We start from the raw sequence: 15,004 nt of genomic DNA, 5'->3' as shown, positions 1-15,004 counted from the left end.
GGTCATCTAATCCAATCTCTCCTTTCTAGATCAGGAAATTGAAGTCTAGAGATGCTAAATAATTTGTCCTGGCTAACCCAAGGAGAAAGAAGCAGAGCTTGGTGTTTGAACCCAGATCCTTTGATTTTTAACTTTCAAAGCCACCCTACCTGACAGAGTTGTCTCTATGGTAGCATTTATCAAAAAAGTTTATATGACATTTATATGTAAAGTAGATTAGTATCTTTAAACATGTTGCTTTAACTCAGCAAATAAGCCTTTTTTTAAAAAAAATCAACAAACAGCAAATATAACAGGATCCTATTTTTTTTTATCTAGCAGTCAATTATATGATTAAATATTTTGTATACCATAGAAAATTGTTTGTGAATGCCTGGTTGTTCCTTTTTCATACTTTGAACAAGAATATTCTTGATAGTTATATTGATCAGTCTTATAAAGACTCTAGAAAGTGAGGGAAGAAGGCATATGACTCAGGAGATATTAATGTTCTTTCAATTGTCTTTTTGTAGTAAAAATGCAATCTTGGTTTTTCCTCATTCTTTTGGTGCTCCTCTTACCTGAAATATTTTGTAAAATAGTGCTTTAAAGTTTTTATGCTTAGAATATTTCCAACACAGATTCCTCAGTATGGACTGGGTCTGCTCCAACTACTCTTCCTATATTTTTTTAATTCCATTCCAATTTCCTTCTATTGCATATTAGAGACTAAATGTTAGTCTCCAAATATAGAAGTTCCTTGTCATTGCTGATAAACTGGATCATTAAGGAAATATCGATGAATTCTTCCATTTTATGTCTATTTGCTGTCCTCCTGCCAGGACACTATTCAAGTGTTCTTGGAATGATGCAGCTCTGTTGGTTTTCAGGCCAAGTTTTCTGCAGCCTTCTTTTCATTTCCAGTGACAATTTCATGATGGAATGCAGCTCATGATCTTCCACCTTCCTTTTCCAAAATGTTTTATTTATGAGTCTCTATTCTAAACCTGTGTTGGTTTTGGCTGCAATGTCTCTACCCTTGTCAGTATCAAGCATTTACTGGCTAAGGTGGTTTTTAGGCTCTTTTGACCTCCTCTTTGTGGCATCTGGTTTACATTGATCATTTTTTTCCAGAAAATGATGATAATCAAGGTTGACATTGTCTTTTTTCCACCTCGTTTTTTTGTACATTGATAGCTTATCAAGGGGAAGTTGAAACAGTTTAAATAATTTTATTGTCTTCTTTACCTTTTCTTTTAATATGAGGTTATATTCAAACATGAGAGCTGGTACTGATAATCCCCACATCCATAATAACCAGCTGTTTCCTATCTGGCAAGATCTAGCCATTTTCATTGTTTATGATATTGTTCATTGTATGCCTTGTCTAGCAACTTCCAGAACTCTTTTGGAAGAAAATATGTATGATATGTAGGCTTGGGGTTTCCAAATAGTCTATAAATTTTGACCAATTTAATTTTTCAAAATTACACACACATACACACACACACACACACACACATGTTTGTCCCACCCCTTTTCTCCTGCCTTTGATTTGAAGTCCCTGAATATATGTTGATGGTTTGCTGAATTTTGCCAAATTTTTCATATTTCACTTATTCTTCACCCTCTGCAAGAAATGTTAACACATAATAGCAATTATTTTGAAGGTGATTTTTTTTTTGCTTTTGCTGTTATGAAAACTATTCCATGAAATGACTTTTCTTATTGCCTCTGGGCACATGATGCAACTCCTTTGTTTTCCTTTCCAAGGAGAACTGTTTAGCTGTCCTTCCATTTCGCTGCAGTTGAAATGACCCCTCTAATAAAACATATGTTAGCCTTTTAAAACATTAACATGTACATGTTACAGGGTTTGGCTATTGCTGTTGGCAGTAGTGGTGGGTACAGCAACACAATTAAAGAGTCATCTGGGGATGATCAGGCGATAACTAATACAATTGATTCTTCTGTCCTGGACCTATGATTTCATAAGTGTGAAGAATTCCCAACGTGGAAACCCCTCCTCTGATACAGATTGAAAATAGATCTGTAAGTAGCCTTAGTGAATTGCACAGGGCACTGAAAGGTTAATTGACTTGCCTACAGTTGCAAGACTAGTCAGTGTGAGAGTCAAAGTTTGATACTAGATAACCCTAACTCTAGGGCTGGCCTTCAATTGACTCCCAAGGTGTTAATACAAAAGGCAAATTATTGCAATTATCTGACCTGAGTCAGTGATGGAATGCTTTTACATACAGATAACCTAGAAGGATAAGAGGCAGATATTTACCACCCAGTTTCCAGAACCAGTGAACATTTCCATATGGCTGCTCAATTCCTGTTTTGCATGGGTGATTTAAGGCAGCAAAGGTCCCACTGACTTAGTCACATCCTGCATGACTCCCTTGACCCTAGTATCTGGTATTTCCCACAAGGTAAGAGATGTTCATTTTTAGTCAGTGATCCTAAAGATTTGGAAAGAACTCCCATCCTTATTCTACGCTTGGACAATTCATTTTTTTCATCAGAAAGGGAACAAGACGTCCTCAAGAATATTCTTCTACCTCCAAATTCTCACTCTTCAAAACTATCTAGCCAATTACTCTGTCATGGTGCGTGAATTCTAAGGATACAAATGTATTCTTTTGGATATCCAAGGATTTTGAATTACCAGGAGCTTTCTATTAATACTCAAGTCCTTCTGTGAAGGGTCACCACGTATTTGGCTATCAGCTAATGTCTTACCAGAAATTCATTTATAAGATTACATTATGCCCTGGATTGCAAAGGGAAAAATTTGTGGAGGAGGGGTAAAAACAGAATAAGCCCCACTAAGAGATGTCAAGGATCTTAGTGGAACTCAAAAATCAACAAGTACAATGTATTGAGAATATAGGGAGGGGGAAAATGTCTCTTTCCTCAAGGAGTTTGAAACTTGATTTTAAAAAATTGCTTTTTAAAATCAGAGACTTTTCATGTTAGAAAGGACCTTAGAAATCACCTAGTCCTTCTACCTATATTCACTGAGAGGAAGACTTCAAGATTGATCCTGGCGCATACTCCTGAAGGAGAAAAAACAAAGCACTTAGTTTTGCTTCAGACAAAAGCAGCTCCTAGTCACCTGCCCTTCTCCCTTGGCATGTATAATTTAATAAGTACAAAAAGAAACAAAAGGATAAAAATACTCTCCCAGAAAACATGACCATGGATTTCAAGTTGGGATGGGCAGCTTTCTAATATGACCTCTTCATTTAATAAATTAGGAAACTGGTGTCCAGAAAATGAAAAAAAAAGATTTTCCTGAGATCTCATAGGTATTAAGTGTCCACATAACATGGATTGAAATCTACGAAACATATTAGATTGGAACTACACCCTCAACTGGAATATAGGTCTCCTGATCCTATCATTCTAACCTTTATAACTCAATGACTCTTTGAGAAAACCCACAATGCATTCAGTTCATATCTTCATAAACCAGTATTCTGTTCATCTGTGGAAATATGCACTTTTTTGAAACAGATTAACAGGAAAAATAAAGCTTGCCTGGGTCAAGGCGATAAACAATTCTGTCATTTTTACAATTATATCAAATTTGTTATATCACATACATGTAAATGTATATTGATATGTGTATGTATATGCACATATATAAAATACATATGGTAATAAATATATGCTGAGTCCTCAGGTATTATATAGCAAATTAAAAGAATTCTCTCTTGCTTTGTGTAGTTTATTTTGTTAAAAAGGGGAGGGGCAGAGAAAGAAAAAAGAAAGATAGGGACAAGGAAGGAAGAATAGAGAGAAGGAAGGAAGGAAAGAAAAAAGTAAGACTGGCATCTTCTCTAAATCTCAAATTGCAAGGGTTTGGGAAGCCTTTCAAAAGCAAGAAAAATCAGGATTTTCCTCTCCAAATAACTTCAAGTTTTTTCTCAATTTACTCTTCTATTAACAGGAAGTGCCCACTTCACCTTCAGCAACAAAGAGTATCTGGAGAGTGGCTCTCTATTAATTCTCTAGCGGGCAACAGCCCATTTTTTAATGTCACAATCAAAATTGGTCCCTAAGGACTCCAAAAGTAGCACAGAGGAAGTGTTTGACTCAAGGCTTCTCCAGACCGTACTGCATGTAAAGGAATCAATTTATGCTAGCACAATCCAGAAACAATCTGTCAGAGAAGGCAGATATACTCTAAGAAAAGTACTTTCTACTCCTTTGTCCCAAAGAGATGAACATCTGGATGCCTAATAAGAGTTAGTTTGAAGAAAAGTGGAGAGGAAGACTTTGACTCCTTTGTGACTTTATACCTTTTCTCTACGCTCCCTTAATCTCTCCTTTAGTTGCCTTTCAGCCCACAGCATCCGTTAGGGTCCTGAGCTTCCTCGCCTTGCTTCCTGCAAGTAGAAACCTGCATGGAAGCTGAACTTCTTTTTTATTCTTAAATTCTCTACATCAAGCTCACTAGCTTTTGGGGGGATTCAGATCTATGCTTGCATAAAAACAGATAAACCAGAATTAACAACCTGGGTGTTTTTTTAAGCCTTTCAAAGATTTATTTCTCAAGTGTTTCTGCTTATACTAGAGAGACATCTAGTTAAACCAAATGAATTTAACCTTCTTAGAAAATACATTTGATAGTCTTATTATTCTTTATTTCTCTCAACTCACCTCTACATTAATTTCACAGAGAATAGAAGCTCGTGGTGGGCAGCCATAGGTTTTTCATGAAAAATTAGAGCTGAGTCAGATAAACACATACATTTTTGATAAATTGATTAAAAAGAAAAGCTGTTATTTTCTAGAGGCCTAGGGGCACATCAGACAAATAAAAATCACCTCCTGCTTGGCTAAATATCAGAACTTGAAATTTTTTTGGAAAATATAACATTCATTCTGACATTTATTATTATTATATTATTATATTATATCCATACACTAGGGACACTTTACTATCTGCCCTGGAAAAGAAGTGTGTATATATACATTCATCTCCAAACCCATTTCTTCTACTCGTTGTGCTTTGAAAAAGTAATTAAATCAATGGTATCATTGCTTTTGTAAGTTGCTTCATGACAATTGAATGCCTATGTCTTCACTCATCATTTCTGTGACTCCTCAGACCAAAGTTTCCTTCCTGGCCCTCTATCCCAGTCCCATTTCTAGTTCTTGAACCAAAATCAAATCAATGCTGTCAATACTCCAGAAAAGGGTCTGTTAGTCTACTCACTAATGGCTTCATTCACCTATCCAGACCAAAATAAAAATACTGAGAGTTATTACCCACAATTAGCATGTAAATTACATGAGGGCAAGGATTATCTTACTTTTGTATTTTTATCCCTATAATCTAGCACAATTGCAAGATATATAGCAGCAGGTGCTTAAATGCATTTTAATTTATGTCCAAGAAAAGATGAACCTAGTGTGTGAAGGGGATTATTTACTTCTGAGGGTCCGAATAATGGCTTTGTATCATTCTTTTCATACTTCTGGTTCTTCCTGTAAGTGGGGGCAACTGAATGGAGAGAGCATGTTAGGTCATATTTGCTTTGTCACAGGAATTTTAAGTTTCACTCTTCTGTTAAAGAAGCCTAAGGCCTTTTGAAGATGTTTCCGATGTTTATTTTTTTCCTCCAAATTCTTATGTCCAAAGCCAATTCTAACTAGATATTCAAGCATCTGCCTGATTATTTTGGCTGTATGATAACAATCCAAGAAGACAGAATATGTTGATGTTATCTTGTTAGGTGCAAATGACATGTTTACCTCTTGTTTTTAAGTTTACAGGCTGCCTGATGTTCACGTCTTTCTCCTCCCATCATTCTAAGGATGTTTCCTCATTGAGCAGGAACTTTGGTAGGACTCCCAGCATGGAAGTTGCTCTTTGACTCTGCAGCTAAATTCAGTGGTGGCCCTGTGGATTAGAACTCTGTAACCAAGAATGATGACATGACCCTTTCATACTCCATTCCCTTTAGGATTGTAAACATTTTACTGTGATGTGTATATGCCACAAGAAACTTTCCTGATGTTAAGCAGAATCAACTGACTCAACATAGGTTCAAAAGTTTAAATCTCTAGCACTATGTCAAAATAAAAAGTACAGGGCAGCACTAGTAGTCTTTGAAGGAGAGATCTTAATTTGGCTTCTAGTATATGAAAACTTACATTATTATTTGGTCTTTCACAGGTTGCCCTTTCTTTCAAGCATGTTGTAAGCCTATAAAGAGCAAATACCAAGTCTTAGACATCTTTATATCTCCAACTTCAGTGTATATGATTAATCCGTGTTTAGGAATGATGATGATGGCAATGAAATTTCTTTAAAGTACTGTTGCCTTAGAATTCTCTCTCTCTGCTGGAATTGAAAAGCCTGAGTTGGGAAACCCTGAAATCCTAGTAATAATCCTTTATATCACTTGCCTAAAATGTTTTCTTGGGAAATGTGGAGAGGAGGGAGTAGAAGAGTGGAAGAAATAGTGATTAGGGGGAAAAAAGGTATCTGTTACCACTTCAGATATTGCTTTCAAGTTTGAATTGTGTAATACTGTTTTAAGTCTGGATTTTCAACTATGTGAAAGTTGAATTTTTTGTTGTTGTTGTTACATTCCTAGCTACTTTCCCCCACTGCACAACTAGGTTGGGTTCAATGACTGCAAATCAATTTTATTAATTGATGTGCACTAGTTATCTTATCATATTTCTCTTCTCCTTCTCAGCTATACTACTTGAAAAACCCAACTACATCTAGTTCCTTCACTTCTCCTCTCTCTCTTCTAAACTCTCTACTATCTGGTTTCCCACCTCTTCACTCCATTGAAACTGTTCCTTCCAAAGTTGCTAATTATCTCATAACTGCTGAATATCATGGCCTTTTCTCAATCTTCTCTACAACATGTGACCCTATTTATCTCCTTCTGTTCCTGGGTATGATCTCCTCTTTGGGATTTCATGACTCTATTCTGTCTTGGTTCTCCTCATACTAGTCTATCTGCTCTATCTCACTCTCCTTTATTAGTCCTGCTTCTTTTTCACTCTACTCTCTCTTGAGAAGATTCAGTTATCATACCTATGAAGAAGACATCTAGATCCAGCCCTAATCACTTTTGAGCTCCAGTCTAAACTGCATTTCCCATAGGCATCTAAAAATCATCAAGACCAAAAGAGGATTGATTATCATCCCCCATAAAATAACTTTTTTCTGTACTTTCATCATCCTTCCAATGACCTAGATTTGAAAACTTGATATCATCCTCAACTCTTTACTTTCCCTGACCTAATATATTCTATTAATTGCCAAATTTTGTCATTTCTTTCTCCACTACATCCTTCTCTCCACCCACACAGCTACAACTGTGGGTTAGGTATTTGTCATCTCTCACATGAACAATTGCAGTATTCTTTTAATTGGTCATTGTGCCTCAAATCTATCCTAATCCAATACATCATCCACACAAAATTATCTTTCTTAAGTATACGTATGATCATGTCACCCTCTCCTATTCAATAGACTCCAATGGCTCCCTATTAGTTCTGAGTAAATATAAAGGTCTGATTTGTTTTCAGAGTTCTCAACAGCCTTGCCCTTTCCTATCTCCACAGCGTTCTCACATAAGGCCCCCATCCATGCATTCCATTTTCCAACAGTCTTGGCCACCTGGTATGTTCCTCACTGTAAGGACAAGCAGAGTGAGATTTTTACTGTTTCTTTTCTTTTGGAATGCCTCTCAGCACTAAGGCAAACAAGTGCCTTTGATTGAGTCTTGACTTTGTAGGAAGGCCCACAACCTTCTGCTAATTAGGTCAGGAGAGGTGTGAAGCCCTTGGGCCCTGAAAAGAGGTATACATACTCTGAGGTTATCATTTTGCTTTGGGGCTCACTATAGTAGTAAGGCAAAATTCATAACCTCGGAGAGGACCATGGGCATGCCTGAATGGTTCAGAATGATGAAGTATAATGAATTCTCTACGTAGAAGGCAGAGGAAGTATAACATTTATTTAGACTCCAGAGGATCAGATTCAAGGACCAATGCCCCCAATTTGATATTGTAGCAATAGTATTCCAAAATTGATAAGCCCACCTCACTGTAGCAACAAGGAAATTATACCAAAATATTATAGCAAGGAACCAAGCCATACTGCAGCTTCCCCTCAATGCTCGAGTCTTCCTATAAAAAGATCACTCACGAATCCTGTCTGCCCAGCACTCTCTCCTGTATCTTTGCTGACTTTGAGTTCTTTGATCTCTGCAACTCTCTCTTGTTTAGCACTCTCCAGTCTGCACTCTCTCTATGCTGGCTCTCTGCTTCTGAATCCTGCTGTTCTCCACTCCACTGCTTCCAGTTCTCAGCTCCCAGTCCTGCTGTTGCCAGTTCTGCACTCTGTTTTTATTCAGTCCTAGGCCTTATCTGATTGACTAGAACTCAGCCCACATACCATTGGCTGTGGTCTTAGCAACTCCTCTTACGGCCCTGAAGCCTTCACACCCACATCAGCTTAGCACCTAGTAAGTAGGGGCTTTAGGCCTACTTATGAACAAAGATATAATCATGCTTTCCCACCTAAGCCCACCTGAGCCCTATTGACAGGGTGGGGAAGATCTTTGATCAGATTAATACTACAGTCACTCACTCGAAGAGTGTCCTGTGATTTGACCAGACTAGACACTGGGTAGTAGTTAAGGAGGACCCCCCCCCCGCCCCCCACCCCACCACCCCCACCTTGAAAAACCCAGATGTTGGTGCTTCTCTCTCTGGTAACTATGCATGTAATATCTTGGTCAGATGGCTAGAAGCCTGTCTGCTGATTTGTGTTATTTTGCTCTGTTTATATAATTTCTGCTTCTAATTTCTGTTTGTGTTTTCTCTGAAGTTCATGGTGCTGACTTTTTCCCCTGAACTAAGTGAACGATATATGTATGTTTAATTAAAGTGAGATTGTAAACCCCTTAAAGTTGCTCTCCTTAGAAAAGGAGATCAAAGAGCCTGTGCTAGCATCTTTCCTGTGTGCTGGTATTATTGGTCTTACACAGACACAGTAGGTACAAGTAGCATTGTTATTACACTCACATACGATACTCTAGCTCCCGTCTCTGCCTTTGCAATCACTATTCCCTATTCCTAAAATGTTCTCTCCTTATCTCCTCTTAGAATTTCTGCCTTCCTTTAAGATGCCAGAGAAATGCCAAAAGTTTTCTGGAAATTGGTGAGGCATTCCCACATCACTTCAAGGGACTTCCAAAGAACTCCATAAAACCAATCATATTGAGCCCTAAGCTATTACTCAATGGATTTCAGTTTTGAATCCATTAGGCCCTTCTCTCACTTTCATTGGGAAGTGGGGCTAGAGGTGGAGGGAAGATTAGAAAAGATTAAGGGAAAATTAAATTATAGTTCCCCAAAAGCCTCCAAGAGATTGTACCAATTTATATATGGGGAAGAGAATGATAGTATTTGATTTATATTTTGTCTTTATATTACCTTCATGTATTATTTAAAATCTTTGCATAATGGATTCATGACTCTTGCATGGTTTTGTAATAGAGAATCTTGTACTAGATAGGAATTTAGGAGATGAACTACATAATTTATTAAGGAAAATCATAACATGGAACTTAAAAAAGTAGCAGAGTACTCAAGAGTCAGAGTTCTCTGAGTTTCAGGAGTCTGGTTCTTATAATCTGGAGTGGTTTGCAATTGACGTTTATGGATTAAGGTTGTTTTTGGTTTACTGTGTCAAACTAAAATTATCTTCTCTGGAGTTTCAGGGATGCATTAAACAACTTGGGAATGTCTAGGGTTAGCTGTGGTGCCTTTTGAACATGATGAAATGCATGGCAAAGGATAGAATTCTGCAGAAGAATAGAAATTTTTAAATTGTTATCGTGAGAATGAGCAGTGAATCCCTAGAGATGAGGCTCAGATATAGGGGGTTGGACAATGGTATAGCCAATAGGACACTGGATTTAGAAGTAGGGAGAAAGACCTGAGTTCAAATCCATCTCAAATACTTACTAGCTCTAAGGTTAACCTTTGACTATCTAAAGTTAACCTCTCTGTGCCTCAGTTTCTTTTTCTGAAAAAATGAGGGGGTTGTACTTGATGGCCCCTAAGGTTACTTCCAGCTCTAAATCCATGACACAGTAAAGGAAGGGATTTCCTCCACATTGGGAGTTGGAATGGGAAATGAAGAAACATGAAGGAGAAGCATTGGGAACCACAGAATCTTATTCTGGCAGTTTGAACTGAGAGCCAGTGCAGAAGTTTGGGCATGGTTTTTGTTATCAGTTTCACTCGTGCTTAGAAATGAGAGTCAAGGGAGAATGAGAACAAGAATAAAGGTTAGAATAAAAGCAGGATTATAAAGCTAGAGCATGTTCAGGTAGCCAGCATTTCCATAGATGCCTCTGCATTTGGCAGCACCTTCAGGCACCCTGAGGAGTATAGTTAAAGAGGACTAAGGCTTGTGGATTTTCTTTTCCACTGGAAGAGATGAAAAAGATGGTGAAGTACCTGAACTCCCCACCTTTTGCCAGGATGGCAGATATTTCCTCCAAAGTTTTTTTTTCTATTCCTTGTTTATTCATAATTCTGGATTTATTAAGAATTTCAAAGCTAGATATAGAGGAATATTAGTTTGGAATTACCTACTGTTTATAACAGGCAGCTAGGTGGCACAGTGGTTAGAGTGCCGGGCCTGGAGGCAGGAAGACTCATCTTTGTGAGTTAAAGTCTGGCCTCAAAATTGAGGTGGGTGACCCTGGGCAAGTCACATAACCTTGTTTGCCTCAGTTTCCTTAGCTGTAAAATGATCTGGAGAAAATCACTCCAGTATCTTTGCAAGAAAACCACAAATGTGGTCATGAAGAGTCAAACATGACTCTAAATAACTAAACAACAACAGCAAAACTGATTGCAACATGGGTGGTAAATGATAGGGGAAGAATTTGATCCATGCTGTGACACTCTGTGGTCATATCAGGTATTGACTAAGGTATATAAGAAGGTGACTGTATTATCAGTACTATTTGCAAGCACTGCAAAACATTCCAAAATTCCCAGGGGTCAAAGGAATTACTTTAAAAATAATTGTTACGCTTGTGAGGAAAATACTTTATTGTTTATTATTTATTAATCTAGTTTCATTTGGTTAGAAATCGTCTAACCCAAAGCTTATCATTAAGGTCATGCTGACCTCAGGGACCCTCCAGGGAAGCTGGAGATGGGTACAAGGAATACTTAGATCCTACCCAGGTCTTAGGTCTACCCAAAATACCACCAATGTCTTGATCCACCCCCAAAAGTTTGTGTTTTCAGTCTGCCAAACAGCTTTTGGTCTCACTCAAATTTTATTGAATGCTTATACTTATCTTGTGATATACATCTTAACAGACCTTTTCTATATGCTGGCCACCCCGTTGCTTATTCTTGTTGGAACTTGCTGGAGCTCTACATAATGTCAAACTCACATAGACTTGGAAGGGATACACATCCTTTTCTCCTCTACCAAACAACTTAAAATTCTTTCTAAAAACTTTTTAGGCTTGAGGGTTTGTTCTCAAATAACACACCCTTCTTTCCCACCTTTGATGACCCAGAGGTGATGAAGAAATTGAAATCTTTCATACTGATAAAACAATGGTCAGAGAATGAAGTAAAGAGACATGGGACACTTACACAAAGTTTCTTGCCAACAAGAAAGAGACAAAGTCCCTAAATTGGGTATTGCGATTGAAAAGATTCTACAGAGGGTGGAAACCCAAAGTCAGAGAAACCAGGGAGGGATACAATATAAACTTACGGGTTTTACCTGTAAAAAAGTGAGCCCCAAGGTTACTCGTGAGCCCCCAGTTACTAAGAGAGAAAACACTTGGTCAAGATAATAGATGTGAAGATAATGAACAGAGACAAGGTCAGTAGTCACCTAAACTTATCCTGAATGGTCCCAAGATATCTTCTCTGGTACCAATACTAAAGTCATTCTTTTAGACATTTAAAGCCCTACATAGACTGACTCCAATATAAACCTTCCAGGTTTATTACACTATTCTTTTATTATTTTTGGAAGATCCTTAAGGACAAGGTCTGTTTCATTTTAGTTTTTGTATCCTTAATACCTAGAACAGTTTCTGGCAAATCATAGGTGCTTGATTGATTGATAGATTGACTTTTTCAGTTTAAATAGACCACACAGAAAAAAGAATGGACCAAGATTGCTTGCAGCTCTTCTTAAACTGTGGTTCATGACCCCATATAGGGTTGCAAAAAAATTGGCAACAGTAAAAGGTTTCTGAATGCACAATCGTACAAAATTAATTAAAAATTAAGTGCGTAATGAATCTGAGATGTTTCTGGCAGTGCTTGCCCATGTTGCTTCACACAATTTCACTGCAGCCTTGGTTCTAAACACAAAGCATGGGCACTTTGCACTGCTCATGTCCTCAGGCCATCCAACACCAACTAATGCTGCCCAAACTATAAGAGTCCTGAGTGAAAAAAGTTTAAGGAGCCCTGTCTAATGCAAAAAGTACAAAACAAGCCTACTCCCAATCAGAGGTGCAAAAGAGCTTGAGACCAGAGGCTGATCTCTCTTCTGCTAGAGTTCAATGTGCACACGTGTACTACATGGCCTCAGGAGAGGAATTTGTAATTAGTTTGTCAGATTCCTTGGGAGTATCAAAAAATCGAGATAGGGTCATGATCGCTGTTGCAATGGGCCTCAAAAATTATTATCTTGGTTTTGACAACCATTCCTGTGTCATTTCCTCTAGGGCTACTTTCTACTTAGACTCCTAGAAGCCTGTATAGTCAGTGGTCTCACTCATGCACATATAGTTGAGAAAAGCTAAAAGCAAAAGGACAAGAAAGAGGAATCTAATCTGAGCTTTCTGACACCATTTGTAGAATGTGGGAAGGAGAAACATAAGCAGGCCTTCAAGGATCTGAATAATTGCCTCACACATACAGCAGTATAGGAATACCTTAGAAATATTGCCGGTTTGGTTTCAGACCACCACAGTAAGGCAAATATTGTAATAAAGTGCATCACATGACTTTTTTGATTTCCTAGTGCATATAAAAGCTATGTTTACACTGTAGTGTAGTGTATTAAGTGCATAATAGTTTTATGTCTAAAAAACAATGTACATATCTTAATTTAAAATACTTTATAAGTAAAAAGTAATGCTAATCCTCATCTAAGCCTTCAGTGAGTCATAATCTTTTTTGCCAGTAGAGGTTCTTACCCCTCTTAATGGCTGCTGACTGCTCAGGGCCTTGGATATTGAAGGTTGGGATGGCTGTGGCATTTTCTTAAAAACAGAACAACAATCAAGTTTGCAGCATGGATAGACTTTTCCTTTCACTTGAACACTGGGAGGCCATAGTAGGGTTATTAACTGGCCTAATTTCAATATTGTTGTGTCTCAGGGAGTAGGGAGGCCCAAGGGGGGAGAGAGAGAGAGAGAGAGAGAGAGAGAGAGAGAGAGAGAGAGAGAGAGAGAGAGAGAGAGAAAGAGAGAGAGAGAGAGAGATAGGAAATCCACTTGGTGAAGTAGTCAGAACACACACACATTGTTATTGATTAAGTTCCTCATCTTATGTGGACACGGTTTGTGGGACCCCAAAACAATTACCATAGTAACATCAAATGTCACTGATCACAGATCACCATAACACATATAATAACAATGAAAAAGTGAGAAATGTTGCAAAAATCACCAAAATATGACATGATATGAGCATATGCCATTGGAATAATGGCCCTGATTGACTTGTTCAATGCAAGGTTGCCACGAACTTAAATATGCAAGAAACCCTACAACATCATCAAAACACAATAAAGTGAAGCACAATAAAATGAGGTATGTCTAGACTGATTTTTTTTCTAATCTAAGCAAGTGCTTTATCTTACATACTGTGGAAAGCTAGCTAGGATGGTAGATAGAGTGCCATGCCAGGAGTCAGGGATATCTGAGTCTGAATCCTACCTCAAGCACTGATTAGCTGTCTGACCCTGGACAAGTAACAACTTCTTTGATCCTTAATTTCCTCATCTGTAAAATGGAGATAATAATAGCACCTAACTCACAGGGTTATTGTTAAACGAGAATGAAATGAAATAATAGAGGAACGTGCTTAGCAAATTATAAAGCACTACGTAAATGTTTGCTCATCTTATTATCATATTGAAAACAGTCTATAGGGCTTGGGAGTAGTTTTAAAGCAGAAGCCTCAGTGGAATTAGCATATGGCATTTCTACTACATATATCCCAAGCCTCCAAAATCAACCCCACTGGTTTTTCTCTTTAATTGCTGATGTTTCCTGCCACGCCTTGTTTCTGTAGGGATCTATACAATGTAGACTAAGGAGATAGACACACAGAGATGCACAAACACATGTTTAAGCTGAGAGATGGGGAGGAAGGGCTAGTATGTAGCTATGGCCTCAGTTCAGCAGAATTCACAGAGAGCAGACACTTGAGTTGCTATTCTGAATTCAAGCCAGAGGATAGAGTCCTGTACTGAATCTTTCCATGTGAAGAAAAGCAAAAATGAGAATGTGTAGCATAGGAGAGCCAAACCATAGCTAGTAATTGAAATATTATTTTGGGTTCATTTTTTTAACTTGCCCAGGTGTGTTGTGCAAATTTCTCAAGACAGAGGAAAAAGAAGATTCATGGCTTAAATTGTACAGAAGAACCACCCTGATGTGGGCTCTGCCTTCATGTTTACTCTGGTTGTGCACACCCAGCTGGAGTTATTAAATATAGCTTTAATTCTCTTATAGCTGCTCTTAACTTTCAAAGATTAAATGGCTTGATTAGCATTGCTTAGCTTTTCCTATGTGGTTTATTGAATGTCAGTTTTAACATCCTGGCACCTCAGGAATGAAACTAAATTCTTGCAGTCTTGAATATTTTTTTCCTTTTTCCAGGAACAAGAGAAAGGCAATTACTACATGTTCATTAGCTTATCACCTTGGAAATTTCTATTTATATACCAGTATATATAATATGT

This window comes from Trichosurus vulpecula, chromosome 1 (genome assembly GCF_011100635.1).
Source record: "Trichosurus vulpecula isolate mTriVul1 chromosome 1, mTriVul1.pri, whole genome shotgun sequence".
In the NCBI taxonomy this organism is placed as follows: domain Eukaryota; kingdom Metazoa; phylum Chordata; class Mammalia; order Diprotodontia; family Phalangeridae; genus Trichosurus; species Trichosurus vulpecula.
This window is presented reverse-complemented; position numbering follows the sequence as displayed.